Genomic DNA, 18563 nt, shown 5'->3' with positions numbered 1-18563 from the left:
CACCCCAAACCTCCATAATGAAACAACTTCAACCTTCTGGCAAGCGGAATTGGGGTGACCTGAATGGAAGTTCAGACTCAAGTACTTTACAATAGCTTCAATACTTTCCCCAAACCTGATAAGTTAAAATTTTAACCAATCGTGTCAACCCAAGTGCTGTGTAATCCCCTAGAGTAGCATGCTTAGGTGACGACACCTATCAGGTCCTCTCTGTCCCCTGCAAGAGTTCCCTTTCTGTTCTTCACACCTGAGAACATCCTACCTCTTTTGCTCTTGCCTTCCTTGGCCCACAGGTTCCATTCCTTGAATTTGCAAGACAACAACCGGATGGAATTGGTGGTGAGCTGCTGGGACCTGTTGCCACTCTGAGGGGCGCAGCCACCCTTTAGAGCTTCAACACACCACTCGTTTGTGGTGGTGAAGAATCAGGCTTTGCTGGCTGTGACCCTCAGAGCCGTCACCATCCCCTGCTGCAATTAGGTACTCACACTGAAACCCTCCTTCTCAGCTGCAGAGGTCTGCTGTTTACACAGACCCCACCCGCCAGCAGGAGGAGAGAGAGCATCTGATTTCATCTCAAATTCCCATTTCAACATTTTATAATTTCATTGTATAAATCATTCAACTCCTTGATTAAATTTACTCAAAATAGGATTATTTTCTCTGTTTATCTTTTAGATAGTTCCTTGTTAGTATAATAGAAATGCTGCTGAACATTGCTTTTATATTCTACAATTTACTTAATTCATTTATTAGTCCTAATAGCTTTTGGGTGGAGTTTCTAGGGTTTTCTCACAATCATGCTGTCAGCAAACAATTTCACATATCCTTTTCCTATATGGACACCTTTTATTTATTTTTCTTCACTAATTGTTTTGGTTACAATTTTCAGTACTATGTTGACCAGATGTGGCAAGAGTGGGTATGCTTGTCAATAATTCTTCCTCTTCTTCTTCCTCTTCCTCCTCTCCTTCTCCTTCTTCTTTTTCTTCATTGAACTCAGGGGCACTCAACCACTGAGCCACACCCCCAGCCCTATTTTGTATTTTATTTAGAGGCAGGGTCTCACTGAGTTGCTTAGTGCTTCAGTTTTGCTGAGGCTGGCTTTGAACTCATAAGCCTCCCAAGCCGCTGGGATTACAGGTGTGCACCACTGCGATCGCTCTACTTGTATTATTCTTGATCTTAGAGAAAAAGCTTTCAACTTTTCACCATTGAATATGATGGTATCTTTGGATTCTTAATATATGGTTGTCATTGGGTTAAGGTACATACCTTTTATGCATCTCTTCTTGAGATTTTTTTGTCATGCAAAGATGTTGGATTTTGTCAAACAATTTTTCTGGATTTATTGAGATGATCCTTTGGACTGTGCTCTTCATTCCATTAGCATATGACATCACATTTATTGATCTATTTATGCCAAGCCAGCCTTGCATCACACGGGTAACCCACTGACACAGGGTGAATGATCCCTTTAGTGTGCTGTTAAAATTCATTGTTTGGATACTTTGTTGAGAATATCTGCATCTATGATCATGAGGGATATTGCCCTGTAATTTTCTTTACTTGTCTTTGTCCTTGTCTAGCTTTCTAATTAGTATAATTCTGTTCTCAAAAAAATGAGTTTAAAAGTGTTTTACCCTATTTTTGGAAGCATTTGAGAAGGACTTTAGTTTAGTTCTTCTTTTAATGTAAAATTCAGCATTGAAACTGTCAGACCCTGGGCTTTTTTTTTTGGATGGAAGCATTTTGATTCCATTTCTTTACTCATTACTGGTCTATTCTTATTTTCTCTTTTTGTGATTCAACATTGAGAAGTTGTATGTGTCCAGGAATTTACTCATTTCCTCCAGACATTACTCAATCCGTTGGTGTATAATTGTCCATGGTGTTTGCTATGGTTTGAATGGGTACCCCAAATTGCATTTGTCAGAAACCTAATCCCCAAACTCATATGTTAATGGTGTTTGGAAATGGACCTTTGGGAAGTTACAGGGTCTCCAGAGCTGTACTTTCATGAATGGACCAATCAATTCATGAATTAATGAATGGATGTGTCATTTTTAGGGGAGTGGCTCTGATATGAAAGTGAACTCTCTAGTCTGTCTGCTGTCTTGCTATGTGATGTCCCCCCACCTTGGCATGACCCAGCAAGAAAACTCTCACTAGATGCTCAGATGCCAGTACCCTGCTCTCTTCCTTCCCAATCTCCAGAATCATGAGATAAATAACTCTCTTCTTTATAACTTGCCCAGGTTGAGATATTCAGTTATAGCCACAGTAAGCATACCCATAGTGTCTCATGATTCTTTGTATTTCTATGGTGCGGGTTATAACATATCCTCTTTCTTTACTTCTTTGCAACTTAGTGTAGCTAAAAGTTTGTTGTTATCTTTCCAAAAAAGTCAGCTGTAGGTTTTGTTGATCTTTATATTGTGTTTCTTCTCTGTATTTCCTTTATTTCGGCTCTGATCTTTATTATTTCTTCCATTTGCTACCTTAGGTTTGAGCTTGTTTTTTCCTACTTCCTTGAAGTGTCAGGTTATGTATTTGGGATCTTTCTAAGTATTTATTGTTATAAATTTCCCTCTCAAAATTGTTTTTTTCTGAATCCCACAAATTTTGGTATGTTGTTTTCCCAGTGAAATTGGTATTACATATTTTTTACTTTCCTTATTAATACCTTTATTAACTCATTGATTATTCAGGAGCATGTTGCCTTATATCTATGCATTTGTGAATTTTCTGTAACTCGTCCTATTACTGATTTCTGGTTTAATTCCATTGTGTTTATAAAATATACTTAAGATGATTTCAATATTATTAAATTTAACACTTATTTTTTGACCCAAGATATGACTATCCTGGAGAATATCCCATGTGTGCCTGAAAAACACATACATTCTGCTGCTGTTGGATGAAAATTCCTGTACATTTATATAAGTCTATTTGGTGTGAAGTATAGTACAAGTCCACTATTTCCACATTGATTTTCTGTTCAGATTATCTATCCATGTTGAAAATTGGGTGTTGAAGTCCCCTATTATTATTATCATACAGTTTGTTTCTCCTGCCTGATTTATTAATAAGTGTTCTATATATTCAGGTGCTCCAACTCTGAACACATACATATTTATAATTATTATATCATCTTGATGAATTGATATAACAACAAAAATAATCTTGTCTATCTTTATAGTTTCTACTTAAAGTCTATTTTATTTCATATAAAATATGTACTATAATTTTCATAAGTCACGTAATATAATTTTCCAGATCCTTACTTTTGACCTATGTGTGTCCTTTAAGGTGAAGGGTCTTGTAAGTGGAATGTAGTTGGGTCTTATTTTTTAAATCTATTCTTCTACTCTATGTCTTTGACTGAAGGATGTAATCCATTTATATGAAAAGCAATTATTGATAGCTAAGGTCAGATGACTAAAGTTTTGGTCTCTCTTTTGTGGTTGTTTTGCAGATGCTGGGTTCTTCCTTCTGCCCCTTCTGTCTTTCCTTGTGTTTTCTATGGTGGCAGATAAGCATATGAAAAGATCCTTACTTTGGTCCTTTGTGTACCCACTAGAGGTGTTTATCTCTGTGGTTGCCCTAAGACCTACGTGTTATAAAACATCTTATAGGGATAACAGGCTGTTTTCAGCTGGTGATAACAGTTCCAGTGGTCATGAAATCACAGATTTTGTTTGACTGGGAAAGTCTTTCTCCTTCCTTCATTTAGGATGGACATCATTGCTTTCCATTGTGGTCTTGGTTGGCTTTTTTTTTTTTTTTTCTATTAGTACTTTGAATATATCATATGCCTTCTGCTGGCCTGAAAGATTTCTGCTGAGAAGTCTCATGTAAGTGTCATGGAGGGTCCCCTGTACATGACAAATCCTTTTTCTCTTGTTGCCTTCAAAATTCTCTTTGAGTTTTGAACATTGGTTAAAATATATCTCGGTAAAGAAATCTTTATGATCAACCTGTTTGGTGGTTCTCTGGGATTCATTTCCATAGTTGGGTGATCCCCTGTCACTATTTCTTATGTAAGATTCCTACTTCTTTCTGTTCTTACTGAGACACCCATAGTAGGTACCAGCACACCTGTCTTTATTACAATTTATTTTACTGTGCTTCAGCGGTATTGCATTTTTTTTTCAATCGAAGGTTGGTGGCAACCCTGGTACAAGCAAACTCTGTTGGTACTGTTTTTCCAACAGCATGTACTTGCTTCATGTATCTGTGCCATATTTTGGTAATTCTTACAATATTTAAAACTTTGTCATTATTATTATATTAATTAAGGTAAAAGGTGATCAGTGATCTCTGATGTCATATTGTTGATGCTTGGGGGTGCCAAACCATGCCTACATGGTACAGCAAACTTCATTGATAAATGTGTGTGTTCTTGCTGCTCCACTGTCTGGCCATCTGCCTCTCTCCCTTTTCTTAGGCCTATCTATTCCTAGAGACACAACAATATTGAAATTAAGCAAGTTAATAACCTTACAATGGCCTCTAAGTATTCAAGTAAAAGGAAGTGCTGCATATCTCTCACTTGACGTCAAAAGCTAGACATGATCAAGCTTTGTGATGAAGGAATGTCAAGATTCATGACAGGCAGAGAGACCGGCCTCTCGCACCAAAGGGTCGGCCAAGCTGTAGGGGTAAATAAAAAGTTCTAGAAGAAAACTTGAAGTGCTACTCCAGTGAACAGATGAATTAGACAAAAGCAAAACAGCCTTATAGAAATATGGAGAAAATGTTAGTGGTCTGGATGAAAGATCAAACCAGCCACAGCGTTCTCTTAGGCCAAAGCCTAATCAAGAGGAAGGCTTATCTTATTTCTATGAAGGATGAGAGAGGTGAGGAAGCATCAGAAGAACATTTTGAAATTAGCAGGGACTGTTTCATGGTGGTTAGGGAAAGTCATCTCCATTACCCAGAAGTCAAGGGGAAGCAGGAAGTGTTGGTGCAGGAGCTACAGAGGGTTCTCCAGAAGATCAGGATAAGTGATAAAGATGGCGGCAATAGACATAGATGTGCAGCGTAGATAAAACAGCCTTGTCTTGGAAGAGGCTACCCAGGACTTCCATAGCTTGAGAGGATAAATCAATGCCTGGCTTCAAAGATTTAAAGAACAGACATACTCTCTTGTTAAGGGCTAATGCAGCTGGTGACTTGAAGTGGAAGCCAATTCCCATTTACTATTTTGAAAATCCTGGTCTCTTAAGAATTATATTAAATCTACTTTGCCTGTGTTTTATAAATGGTGTAACAAAGCCTGGGTGACAGCTCATCTGGTTGGCAACATGGTTTACTGAATATTTTAAGTCTGATGTTCAGATCTACTGTGTGGAAAGGAAAAAAAAATTACTTTCAAATATTACTGCTCACCGATGATGCATCTGGTCATTCGAGAGTATGGTGGAGAAGTACAAGATTAATGGGTTTTATGCCTACTAGCACAATATCCATTCCGAAGTCCAGCAAGGTAGAGACCAAAGGTGTGACTGAATTGCTAGAATCTCAAGATAATCTTGAGGAAGCCAGGCACAGTGGTGCATATCTGTAGTCTCAGCTGCTCAGGAGGCTAAGACAGGAGGATGGTTAGGGTGTGAGGTCAGCCTGGGCAACATAGCAAGACCTCATTTCAAGGAAAAAAAGTAACTTTAACAGATGAAAATGAATTCTTATGGATGAAAAAAGAAAGTGGTTTCTTGAGCTGGAATCTACTCCTGGTGAAGATGCTGGAGACGTTACTGAAAAGACCACAGATGATTTAAAATATTATGTAAACTTGGTTGATAAAGCAGCAGCTGGGTTTGAGAGGATCAACTTCAATTTTGAATGAAGTTCTACTGTGGATAAAATATTATCAAAAAACACCATGACACGGAGAGATATTTCACGAAAAGGAGAGTCAATCAACCCAGCACACTTCATTGTTGTCTTATTTTAAGAAATTATTGCAGCCACCCCATCCCTCCACAAGCACCACCTCGATCAGTCAGTAGCCATCAACACTGAGGCAAGACTCTACCAGCAAGAACCGTATGGCTCATCAAGGCTCAGGTAATGGTGAGCATAGTTTAGTATAAGGTATTTCTTAAATTATGGTATGCAAATTGGTTTTTAAGAGAGTTATTGCACACTTAATAAATAATAGTATAGGATAAACATAAATATTATATGCAATGATAGACTATAAAAAGTATGACTCACTTTATTGTGATATTTGCTTTATTTCTGAGATATAGAACTGAACTTACATTGCTGTCAAAGTATTTCTGAAAGTTGATTTGGTTGTACATGTCTCAATTCCTGTAGGCCTTCTTAACTCGTTTTAATTCTTTTTTTCTTTAAGCTTACTTATCCTCTCTTCTGCTTGATCAAATCTGCTAGTGAAGCTCTCTATGGAATTTTCAGTTCAGTCATTACATTCTCTCTCTCATTCACTCTGTCCCCTCTTCTCCACCTTTCATCTGTTTCTCTTTGTTGAATTTATCATTTTGATTATGTGTGGCTTTCCTGATTTTGCTTAGCTATCTGTCGGTATTCTCCTATAGCCTATTAAACTTCTTGATTATTTTGAATTATTTGTTTGGACCTGGTGCCTGAGTCCATATGGACATGTCTTAGAACCTGAATATGTAGGCATGGGCCTGAGTCCTTGGTCTTTGGTGTTTGGCCTGGGTCCTGGGTCTGTAGGGGTGATCTAGGAGCTTCAGTCTGTAGTAGCCAGCCTGGTACCAGAGTCTCCTGGGGTGAACCTGAACCTGAGATCCATTGGAAAAGGCTTTTATCTGGACTCCACTGGAGCCTGGAGCTCTGGGGACTGCTCTGGAACCTGAGGCCAGCCAGGTCCTGTGCAAGACCTGGAGTTTGTATCTGTGAAGGTCTTCCTGGAGGCTGGACAGGCATGTGCTGGCATGAAGGCCAGGTCCATGGAGATTAGCTTGGATTCTGGGGCCACAGGGGCCTGCTTTGCTCTGAATGCTGGATCCAGTGTAGCCAGTCAGATGCTGGGGTCTATTCAGATGGGACTTGCCCCTGGATCTGCTTGAGTGGATCCAGCCCTGGATCTGCTAAAGGTTTGGACTGCTAAAGGGGCTGGCCTACAGCCAGTGACCACTGTGACCTGGGATCTACAGGGGCAATCCTGGCACTAGAGCAGGTCTTGAATCTCAGGCCACAAGGGCCAGCATGCTAACCTGGCCTGGGAGAGCCTGGAGATTGAGCACATGGGTCACATAAAGGCTGGCCCTACAAGATTGGCCTGGCATTAGGGTAGACCTGGAGATCAAGTGCTCAGATACTCACCAGGAACCTGGGGTTTGGGGTCCTCCTGGATCAGCCTAATTCAAGGCAAACAGAAAGCTGTTTCTGTCCCACTGCTGTGCTGCCCAGGCCTGGAGGAAGGGTCACCCAGGTGATGTGAAATTGCCTTTCCTGCCCTCTTTAAGGCACCGGCTTTCATTCCACATCTAGGTGCTGTGATCTCTCACCTGATTTCCCTAGCTCTGGTATTTTTGTGCGCGGGGAGTTGTTCAAGTTGATGTTTCTGTAAAAGAATGGGAAGTGGGAGTCCTAGCCCACCATTTTTCGGATGCTTCCAGTTTCATCTGCATTTTGTTAGCCAAACCAACTCATTTTCAACTAGCGATTTCAGTGAAATTACTGAACTGCGAGCCTCTTGTCGACATGAATGAAACATCTTGGGAAGAGAAAAGTTACAAGAAAAGGGAATGAATCCCGTAGAGACTCTAATATGCCTTTCTTCCTAGCCACGGGGGAAAGCACTTACATCTTTCCAAACATAATTACTTTCCTGGTGTTTAATGAATACAACTTTAATACACTCGATGCAGTTGAAATCTGCTGAACCCCAAGACATGGGGGAAGTCTTCTTGCACTCGCTGATCCGGTATATGAAAGTAACACTTTAAACATCTGGAGATTATTGATTTGGTTGTTTACTTGGAGCAGTCCAGTGGGGTGTCCCCGTGAGCAATTACCTAACGTATCTTAACCCATTAGAAAATCTAAAAGCCAGCCCTCCGAGAAGGACGCTGGCTGGTGGGCTCAGCAACTTGACAAAGCTCATTGATTTCTGAGACAGAAATAGACCATTTGCTTTTAGGCTTTGGCAGGTCCAGTGATCACCTGGGGAAGTTGTTAAAAATAGCCATGTGCCCACCCCAATTCGCTGAATCTGACTCTAAGACAAGGGGCCACAAAGTAGCTATATTCTTAACAAGTTCCCCAGATAATTCTAACCAACACCAAAGTTTGAGGACCATTTGACCCCACCACAGATGAAGACCGTATTGTTTAGTTCCTACAACAGGAGAGATTTTCCTAGACCCCCCTCTACTCACATGTAGAAATGTTATAAGAAACTGCGGTGCAAACCCACACCTGCAGGACTGCAGATGTGACACTGTGGTTGTCATTTTGTCCTTTCTGTGAAGCCCCATAAAATAGAAAAAAATTAAACCCACTGGTCCAGAAAGTTCTGGTTGATCCTGAAGAATTAATATATGTTGAAGGTGAGGAACCAGAAGAAGGAACATTTGTAATAAATCCTATTTCTGATTTTATTCGGGTGGTGAGGATCTCTGCCTTTTCCATTTGAGTTTTCACAGCTATCTTTCTGCCTGACTGAGCATTAAAACTCCTGGGTTTTCACAGGGCCTGAACCTGCATTGTAGGGGACTTGTTCACCCACCCATTCCCAGGTCTGGAGAGCCGACTCTCATGCCCTGCTCTAGTTGGCATCTGGAACGCTCCTTGAAGGCTCAGGTGCTGTGTCCCCAGGGCAGCCAGGTTCAGAGATGGGGCTCTGGGGAAGTGACTGGCTCCTGAGGGCTCTGACCTCACCAGTGGACTAATCCATAGGTGGCTGAACGAAATATGAGAGGGGGGTGGAAAGTACTGTGGACAGGTGGGGCAGTGGTTGGGGAAGGTATGTCCTGGAGGCGTGTCCTGAAAGGCCAGTATTTCATCCTCCTTCTCTCTTTCACCCTGTTGGTCCCTTCCATACGCCAAGGCTCTTACATCCTGCTATGTTCTTTAGCTGAGTGGTTGGGCCCACCATGCCCCTCCGCCATGATGCTGTGCCTCCCCACAGGCCTGGAAGAGACCTCTGATACCATGGGGCAATATAAATCCTTCCCCCACTAAGCTGATTCCTCAGATGCTCTTCACAGTGGTGAAAAGCTGCCTCTAGGTGTCTGCCCTGGGTCAGTCTTGCAGCATCTTAAATTCTGTAGCTCTTCAAGGGAAGAACAGAGCCATCATTCAAAGCTCAGAGCGCTGTGATCGCAGTGAGGACATCACAGTGAAGCACTTCTAGGTGGTATCTCCTCCACGGCTCCTTCTCCTCGCCTTTCTCCACCTCTGCAATGTGATGACCCTGGCTGGCTCCAGGGATGGCCGCATCACCCTCCTCTTCCACCAGTTCCCTGAGGCCGAGTCTCCTGCCCTTGGCCAGCTGCCTGGCAGTGGTGTGGAGGCAGCAGGCCAGGAGGCACGGATGGAACAGGACAAATCCCTCTGTGCTCCTGGGACTCGGCTGCTTGTTTACATGCTGATGTTGGCCATGGCGCCCTCAAAGGGCGAGGGTGAGATGGCTCTAACAGGGGGAGGGGTTTGTCCTGCCATTCACATCTGTAATCTGCTGCGGCAGAATCGGCTCCCAAAGTGGCCCTATCTGACACGGGGCTCACCTCTCACCATGTTCAGCCAAGACCCCGGAGAGGCGATTTCATGAGCCAGCAGCAGGTTAGGCTGCTAATGGCTTCACACAAGGCTCAGAATGTAGGATGCTCACAAAACCTAGTCATCCACAGAAGTCTTGTGCAAGCTCCACTGGCCGTTCTTGAAATTGAGTGCCCAGAATATGCCACTTTCATACAGAGAAAGAGCTCCACATGGTGAGGCAGCTATTAATTCTGTTTCGTGACCCAGTGACACTGTCTGAGTTTAAAACCTGGCTATGACCACATGCACCCTCTGAAATCAATCAACAATCCAGCTCGGTTTGCTTTCTATCTGAGTCTCCCTAGCCACAGCGGTTCTTTCTCTCATTTTGATGAGAAGATTTTTTTTTCCCAGGAAGCAAATGGGAGCAGGTGGGTTAAGTGGTCCACAGTGCCTGGGGCAGGCAGCTGTGAACAGAAAAAACAGGAAGGCCACCTCTCTAACGGGAGATGACAAATCCATGCAGGTCCTGTCTGGGTTTATGTAGCACATGCCTGTGGATTAATCTCTGCGAGGAATAAATATTCTCCCCATTGAGAACAAAGACATCAAAAGCTTGGTGTTTTGTACTAACGGGTTATGGTCTGGGTCCCTTCCATGGGCCAAACCTCTCCTGCCCTGCTGTGTTCTATAGGCACAGGCGATGTGGTGGCTGGCCACAGGGTGGACTAGGCCTGGGAATGGTGAGGTTGTGGGGGAGCGTGTCCCAGATCCCAGGGAACATCCATGGAGCCCAGATCCCCACAGGGATGTCATCCTGTAGGTGCCATCCTGCTCCCTATTCCTTCAGCTCCATAGTCTTGCCTGAAACACATAAAAAATCGAGCTCTTTAAAATAATCTGCATTTTTTTTTGAGTTCAGTAATATGTTTGTTTTTACCCATAACTTATTTGACTTCAGAGCATGTAAAATAAATGGTAAATCTCACCAAGGTCCTCACATTAGAAGCTGCTATCCAGAAATATCTATTTTTGGTACCCACAATTTTTTTCCATTCTCTCTCATTTGGGGAAGATGAAAGCTGTAGAGCCATTTGTCACCCCTAAATTAGCCATGTGACAACCCTGAGCTATTAATTACCATTCCCACAGCATTGACGCTTCTGAGAGGGGTCAAGTGGTGACCTCCATGGAGGGCGTGTGGCCAAGATAGACACAACCAGCACAGCCCCTGTGCAGCTGGCACTTCGGTCATGGGGTGAGGGACAGACGTAGCCCAGATGCCCTCCAGCCGCAGCTGGCTCACAAACACAAGACGTCCCTGAGGCCTTTCTACCATGGGCTATGCCCTGTGTCCTCCAGCTCAGCCTAGCACTTTCCCCGTGGCTGCCGGCACTGTGGCTCTCGCCCTGTGCCATGCCCCTTTCCATATCCTACCCCGCCATCCAGACACCCACAGTGGCTGCTATCATGCAGGACGCAGGGGGCGTTGTCCTTCTGTCCCACGTCCCAGGAGGCACCTTCTATAGGGACAGGTGAACTTTCCCAGCTCACAACAGACGCTGTCATTTCACACGTGAGCACCACCTGGCCAACCCCAGGCCCCCGCATCCCTGCACCACCGCCCAGAGCTAGCTTGACAGCCCTGCAGCAGGGTCTGAGCTGGGAAGACGCCCGCCCCAGCCTGAGAGTAACCCAGCCAGTGCTGAAGGGAGATCTATGGGGAGAGAGGAGCACTCCCTGGGGACAGACGGCCTGGGCTCCCAGCCTGGCCCTTCTCCCCCTAAATATGAACCAATCAGTAAATTTCTCAGCACCTCAGTCTTCACTGGTAAACTGTGAATTATTACACATATAGGTAATTACTTTATGTATAAAATTATATTAAATGTATAATTACGTATAATTATAAGTAGTTACATAACGTAATTATATATATATTCAAGATACAGTCATGGAATTTAGGGAAGGGAAACCATAACCCTCGCTTATTAAAAAAAATTCAGTTATGACATCAATGATAACGATGAGCGAGGTCAAGTTGCTGGGGAAATGGGGTCTTCTCCAAGAGTCTGCATTTGCGGAAATCCCTGCAGAGGAAGCAGAAGAAAAGATTCAGCTGCAGTGAGCCAACTTCTCTGAGCAGAAGCCAAGGCTCCTCACAAAGATGGAAAAATCCAAGATGCCCTGGTGGCTCCCAAGTCCCTGTCAGGCCTGAAGCAGCTTCCAGAATCATCTCCTCAGCCTTCTGATATGCTCAGGATAAAGAATTAACCACCACCTTCTGGGTTGGAATATAAAAGACCTCAGATGTCAGCCAGGCTGATCAGCGAAGGAGCCGAGGAAACGGCCCACTGTTTCTGAAATGGCCAGTGGGGTGTGGGGCGTCTCCTGCCTGCTCTGATCACAAGACACCACACAGGGCTCTCCCTGGGAGTCAATGAAATCCTAATGGCCAGCATCCGGCATCTTAATGTCCTTCAGAGGCTGAGGCCTTGCTGTCCGGAGAAGTCTGCAAAGCCTTCCAAGTCCACCCCTTCACGTCCAGTCCTTTATATTTTGGGACTAACTGCCCACCTCCAACAGGGAAGCTAGAAATGCAAGAGGCTGGTTTTCCCGGTCTCCCTTACAGCCTGGCAACTGACCTGCTCCTCTGGCTTGTGCCCAGCCTGGGCTGGGAGGGGAGTCAGAGGTGAGAGCAAGCTGGGGCTACTGGAGGCCCTTTGGCCACGTTTGCAGTCTGGACTCCTACGTCACAGGCAGAGCCGCTAGAAAGTCCTGTGGAACCATTCCTGTTATGTGCCCTCTGGACCTGGTGCTCAGAAGCTTCCAGAACCTTGGGAGCCCTGCCGTGTGGCTGGCGGGCCCCCTCTTTTTGGCGCATGCTTCCTCAGTCTGCCTGCTGCCGAGTCTCCCAGGTTGAGCACACCTCCTCCTGGGAGCCAGCGAGACAAAGCCTCTCTTGCTTCAGACAGGCATCTACCCATGAGTTCCCACCTGTCAAGCTCCGTCATGTGTCTGCCTCCTAGAGGTTGGGACTGGCATGGCCACTGTGCTGTGGATGTCCCCAGGGGTCCCAATGTCCCACTGCAGGTGGGGAGAGCCCGGGCACCCCAGGAAGTCCAGTCATGAGTCAGCCTCACTCTTTGGGCCCCAGGCAGGGGGTCTTCTCTCATATTCATGAAAGGAAGGGACTTAGGGTCAGGGTGGGCTCCAACTCCAGATCTGACCCTTGGATAAACACGGGATCCCTGGTGAGTCTTGTAACCACTTTATGCCCATTTTCAAAGCTGCAGACAAGGTCATTGTGAACAAGAACTCAAATGTTTGGGGACAGTAGATGCTGCAATCTGGGGTACAGCAAGATGTCTGTGGAGGGTTGTTTTTCATGCTGCACAAGCTACTGGGTGGTGATGATCTGCATCTGGAAGGAGCCCATCAGCAGACACAGGAGGCCTGCATACAGTTCTTGGGCTGAGATGGCCTCCTGAGCCCCAGACCCTGCACCAGCAGATCCCCCACCATCCCTGAGCCCAGCAAACACATGGAGACTGCCAAGGCCCAGGGGACCACTGGTGTGGCTAGGAGCACTCTGCATGGGCAGCCACCTAAGAAACCCACTCCAAGTCCTACATGTCCTCTGACCAGATTTCAGACCCTCTCCAGGTCTCACACGCTCCCCCAACCAAATCTCAAACCCACCCCGGGTCCCACGTGCTCCCCTGACCAGATCTCAGACGTCTTGCTGAGCCTCCTGGTACTTCAGGTTCTGTCTGGAAATGGGGCAGCTGAAGGTGAGGACACAACCTCTGACTGCCCCCCATTTCCAGGTGCTCTATGAATCAGACTCCAGTGCACCCCACAATCAGCCCCGTTGCATTTCGGTCCTGGTGCCCTGCCGGGGGATGTTATGGTATTTACTCCCTAAACACATTTAATCTGTGATCCTCTTAACACAGGAGGATTTTCCAAACAGGATAAATTTAAGTGTGCTTGAAGTGGATTTATGAGGTTAACTTTAGTCAAAATTTTCTAGGGACAAAGAGGTTCATATCTAGAGCAACTGAACCCAAGTCCACCTGACAGAAGGGAGGCTCCATATGTCAGGGCCCCATCCTGCCCAAAAGGTGGGGCAATGTCTCTGTAGAAGAAACAGGATGTGGTGGCCAGTGGGGGACCTCCCCTCCTGCCCTGGTTCTGGAACTCCCCTGGGAGGCCTGAACAGGGTCCCAGAGAGCAGGGGGCCCTACTCAGATGCAGTTCCATCCCCAGGGTGCCCATTAACCAGAGGTGACTGCAAGCCCAGCTCACCTTCTGCAGGAGCCAGTGCCCCCTCTCAGCTGGGCTCCCCATCCCCTCTTGGCCAGCACTAACCCCACCCACCCACAGGAGGATCCCAGCCTGCCTAGTACAAGAGGGTGGGACAGACGGACCCTGTGGAGGCTCAGCACCCAGGGCAACCACACATCACTCTTACGCTGATGACATTACGATCCCGCAACCCACAGTGATCCCTGGAAGTCACAAACCTCCTCCCCCATCAGACCCACCCACCTCAGACCCTCAGCTTCCTATCTGAGACTTTAGGACCCTCCAGCACCCAGCAACTCCCAGCCCCCATGACCGTGAGGCCCTCTGGCTACCTAGTTCCCCCTTGAGCCCTGATCACCCCGACTAATCTTTGTCCCACCCTGTTGATGGCCTCCTCTCCTCTCCCACTGGTAGAACGGCCTCTGTAAGGTCAAGGACTGTGCATGGTTCATCTCTGTGTCCCCAGCCATGAGTCAGCTCCTGGCAGAGGGACATTGCAAATGCCTAGTCAATGCAAAGCAGCAAGGTCCCATGACTACTCCTGGTCATGGGGGGCTGGGGGGTACAGGAAAAAAGAAGCCCAGAGCCAAGACCTCGTGGCTGGTGGCCTGGAGCTTTCTCTCTGCAGTGACCACCATGGTCCCTGTGATGTGCAAGGCATGGTTGGGTACAGAAGTGACAGCTTATCTCCAGGGTCTCTACTAAAACAAAGAAAGACAAAAGCCCCCCAATCAACAGGTAGCCTGGAATGACCTTTCCTGCAACCCAGATCTCCTGGAGGAGCTTCTGACCTGGGCATTAAGTCAGGAGGTTTCAGCTCAGTCCTCCCAGGAACAGCCCGTGGGCTCTTAGGCAGGACCTCAGTCTCCCCCCTTGTGGATCCCAGCCAGCTTGAACCTCCTCGAGGCCACAATGGGCGTGGGCAGCTGGTGGACCGCAAGGCTGGGCCCAGCATCCTGCTAATGCAGGCAGCATCCCTGAGGAAGGCCACGGCAATCCCAAGGAGCTGCAGCCACCCACCTTCCTGAGCCTGACCTGAGGGGCAGAGTTCAGAATGCCAGCGCCCAGCCGGGAGCCCGCATTCCTACCCCCTGCTCCCCAGCCCACTCGCCCTCTCCACAGGGGGACCTGCAGAAGCCACGCTGGGGTCCTCACAGACTGTAAGGATGAGCTCACCTGGAGGTTTTTTGAAGTAGAATGGTCCCTAGCACTGGAGAACACACTAGCAGTTCTCAAAGTGTGGCCTGGGGACCTCTGAGGTCCCCAAGAATCCTTCAAGAGGGTCTACCAGGCAAAACCACCTCACCAAAGTCAGCAGGGCACTTCCACAGGTACAGAGTGGAGTTCCCAGTGGCTGGTGATGGGGTGTCACAACAGACCTGGTGCAGATGTGGGAACCTGCCTGTCTTATCTTTTGCCACATGGCAAATAGGTTGGCAAAAAGGGAACACAGGGTCATTTTTCTGTTCTCCCTCTCTTATTTATTTTTTAATCTGTTTTCTTTCTTTTATTATTTTGTAGGTCGGTCCTTGTATTTCTTTTAAAATCTTTTGTTTTCTTAAAGAACCCTATTTATGTTAAATGTGTAGTGGGTGTATTGATTAAAATGCACTAATATTTTAAGAATTTCTCAGCTTTGATTTCTAGTGTAGAAAACATCACTAGAGACAACATGTGTAAACAAAAAGCTTTTTTAGGTACTCATTCAATAATTTCTAAGAATGCAAAGAGGCCCTAGGACCAAAGAGTCTGAAAACTGCTATTCCACACAGCGGGAGCTCAGGGGCCGCTCTGCCTCCTCACTGTGCAGCCTTAGATGGGTCACTGATCCTCTCTGAACCTCAGTTTCTTCATCTGTAAAATAGAGGTATTCTATGAAGTGTTTGCCTCCATGCCTGGCCCCAGTGAGGTTCTCCATAAATTTTTGTCTTGTCCCTGCTTCATAAGGACAAGTGCACCTTACCCAGACAGTCAGACGAAGGACATCTACTGAAGGCCAGACACTCTGCAGTCCTCGCTGCTGGATGTGAGTCAGCTGTTTTTGCTTTCCTGACACGCTCTGAGTCTTGGTGGTGGCTGGTTTTTGAGAACCACTGATGTGGGCCTTTAAGAATCCAAATCTTGATGATGATTCAAAAGTGCTTTACCTCCTTGGAATTTAATGAAATCCAGGTTCTTGGATGGGAAAGGACTCCTGGGAATGGAGGGAGGTTCCAGAAAGAGAAGAGAGGGGCCTCTGGCCAGCCTCACAACTTTTTTTGGACTTCCAGGAACAAATTCTTCCTTGAGAGGCATTGACTGGCCTCTCCTGCCAGCAGAGGGCCAGGGTGAGGGGCCTGCAAGCAGAGTGCTGAGTGCTGAGTGACCCTCAGCTGCCCACAGCCTGCCTGGCTTGCAGCCTTGGGTCCTGCCCTGCCAACGTCCCTGTCATCATGCTCCCTCCCTTCAACCATGGCTGATGCTGGTGGCTGGGAGCCCTCTTGAGCTTACAACAGCGGCCCCAGGGCTGTCCCCAGAGTAGAATTTTCAGGGTCACCAGGGGTGGGGAGGGGGAAGAGGCTTCTTATGAAGACCTAAGCTGCTCTGGGATGCTCCGCCAGGCTGCCCACTGAGCCCGCCCCCTTCCTCCTCAGTGTTTGTACATTTTTCTCTTTTCCTTATAGCTGACTCTTGGCAACCTTAAGACGTCCCACAAGGATTGTCCCTTCCAGCCAGCAGCACCCAGCTTTGGGAGCCTTTGGACAGGGCAGCTATGTTTTTCCCATATGCCAGCCCTTTCCCCAGCTGGGAGGGAGGAGAGGACCCCACACCTATGCCGGAGAAGCAGGAGCCTGGGGAAGGGGCTGAGAAGCTGTCAGAATCCAGTGAGTCACTTACGTCCAAGCCAAGCCGCTGCAATCAGAGGCCATAGCGGATACACTCTCGCACACGCACCTGTCACAAAACCCTCGCGGGGGCTCGAGAGACCACAATGGTGCAGGGCAACCATAACCCATACAAACACACCGTCCTTCCAAGGGACGTCTGCCCAGCGACCTCATCCAACCTGGGACAGTCATCTTCACATAGCCTTCCTTGCCTGACCTTGAAGGTCTTGGTCTTCCTTGCCCCCCCCCAGGTATCCGCCAGCTCTATGGCAGCATGCACATCTAGAACTGCAGAGTCCCTGTGACTCCCAGGGGATGTCACCATCCCTCAAGGAGTCTTGGGGGTAGGCTGACGGGTGTCTAGCCCTCCTCCTCCCATAGTCACGAGCCAGTTCACCTCTTTCTCACTGGTGTGGAGAGGGGTTTCCCAAGCCACATGATCTAGCAGATCCTCAGGAGGGTGGCAGATGGCCTCGCAGGTGAGGGAGCGAGCTCCACCCCATGTGGGGAGCGCCATTGCCACTGGCCTCTGCTCACTCAGATTCTGCAAGCTTCCACATCCTTGTGAGGAACTGGGAGAGCAGTATCCCCTGAACAGCTGTGGCTTTCTAGAAAGCACCAGAGAAAGGAGCTCAGGAGCAGTAGAGAAAGCAAGGGGCCCCTCTGCTGTCCTACTTGACACTGTCATCCCTCCCCAGCCAGGAAGGGGCCACAGTGACAGGCAAGCATGTCACCAAGCACCAAGGAGCCAGCAGGAGTGCCCCGGTGCTCCTCTTCTGGTTCTCAGTGGGTCATGAGAATCACATGAGACTAAGAACACCAGGGTCTCTTCTGGACCAGGACCCCCTTTGGGTGAAAGAAAATTCCAGAAATCTTGTGGAGCCACTTAGAGGCTGATCTGTTCATCTGAGCTGGTTGGTGACCAGGCAGGAGCTACTGGTCACCAAGGGCTGCCTCTTGCACTCTCCCCTCCTTCCGCTTAGCAGCCTGGATGCTGCCTCCTGCTCCTCCCTGGCCCGGGCCTTGCTCTGTGGCCTTGTGCACTGGGCTGGAAGCTCAAGAGACATTGGCCATGCTCCCTGAAAGGCCTTGCTTTCCTCTATTTTCATGCTGGCCCATGTGCTGCTGACCGGATCTTACAGCCGAATAGCAATGCGATTAGCATATGATGGATTATCCTGCTAGGAAGGCTCAGAATACACTGTGCCTCCATAGGGTGGAGGCGGAACAGCACAGTGGAGAGGAAGACAGAAGGGGGGGCCAGGACCACTTGGACTGCAGCACTGAATGAGGTCCTTGTTGCCTGCTCCGGCCACGGTTGGGGGAGCCTGAGACCCAGGAAAGCCATGCAGCCTGCCTGGGTGGAGTGGGCCAGGGGCCACACCACAGCCTACGCCCTAGTCACCCTGGTCTTGGGTGACCCCGCAAGTGCACCCTTCTCCACTTGGAGCCTGGCTCCTCAGTGCCTGGGCCCTCCCCCTCCTTGGGACCCTTTGGGGCTCACCTCTGGAGCTGACTCTGGCAGACCTGTGTCCTGGGAACGTCCTGCTGTGTGGGAGTTATTTGCCTGGATGAGGCATAGGTCACCCTGTCGTTTTCTACTCCAGGGGACTGAATGTTCACGTCCCTGATACTTGGTGTGTTGAGACCCTATTCCCCGCATGATGGTATCTGGAGGGCAGG

This window comes from Ictidomys tridecemlineatus, chromosome 14 (genome assembly GCF_052094955.1).
Source record: "Ictidomys tridecemlineatus isolate mIctTri1 chromosome 14, mIctTri1.hap1, whole genome shotgun sequence".
NCBI classification, from domain to species: Eukaryota; Metazoa; Chordata; class Mammalia; order Rodentia; family Sciuridae; genus Ictidomys; species Ictidomys tridecemlineatus.
The sequence above is the reverse complement of the archived record's forward strand: the minus strand, read 5'-3'. Positions refer to the sequence as shown.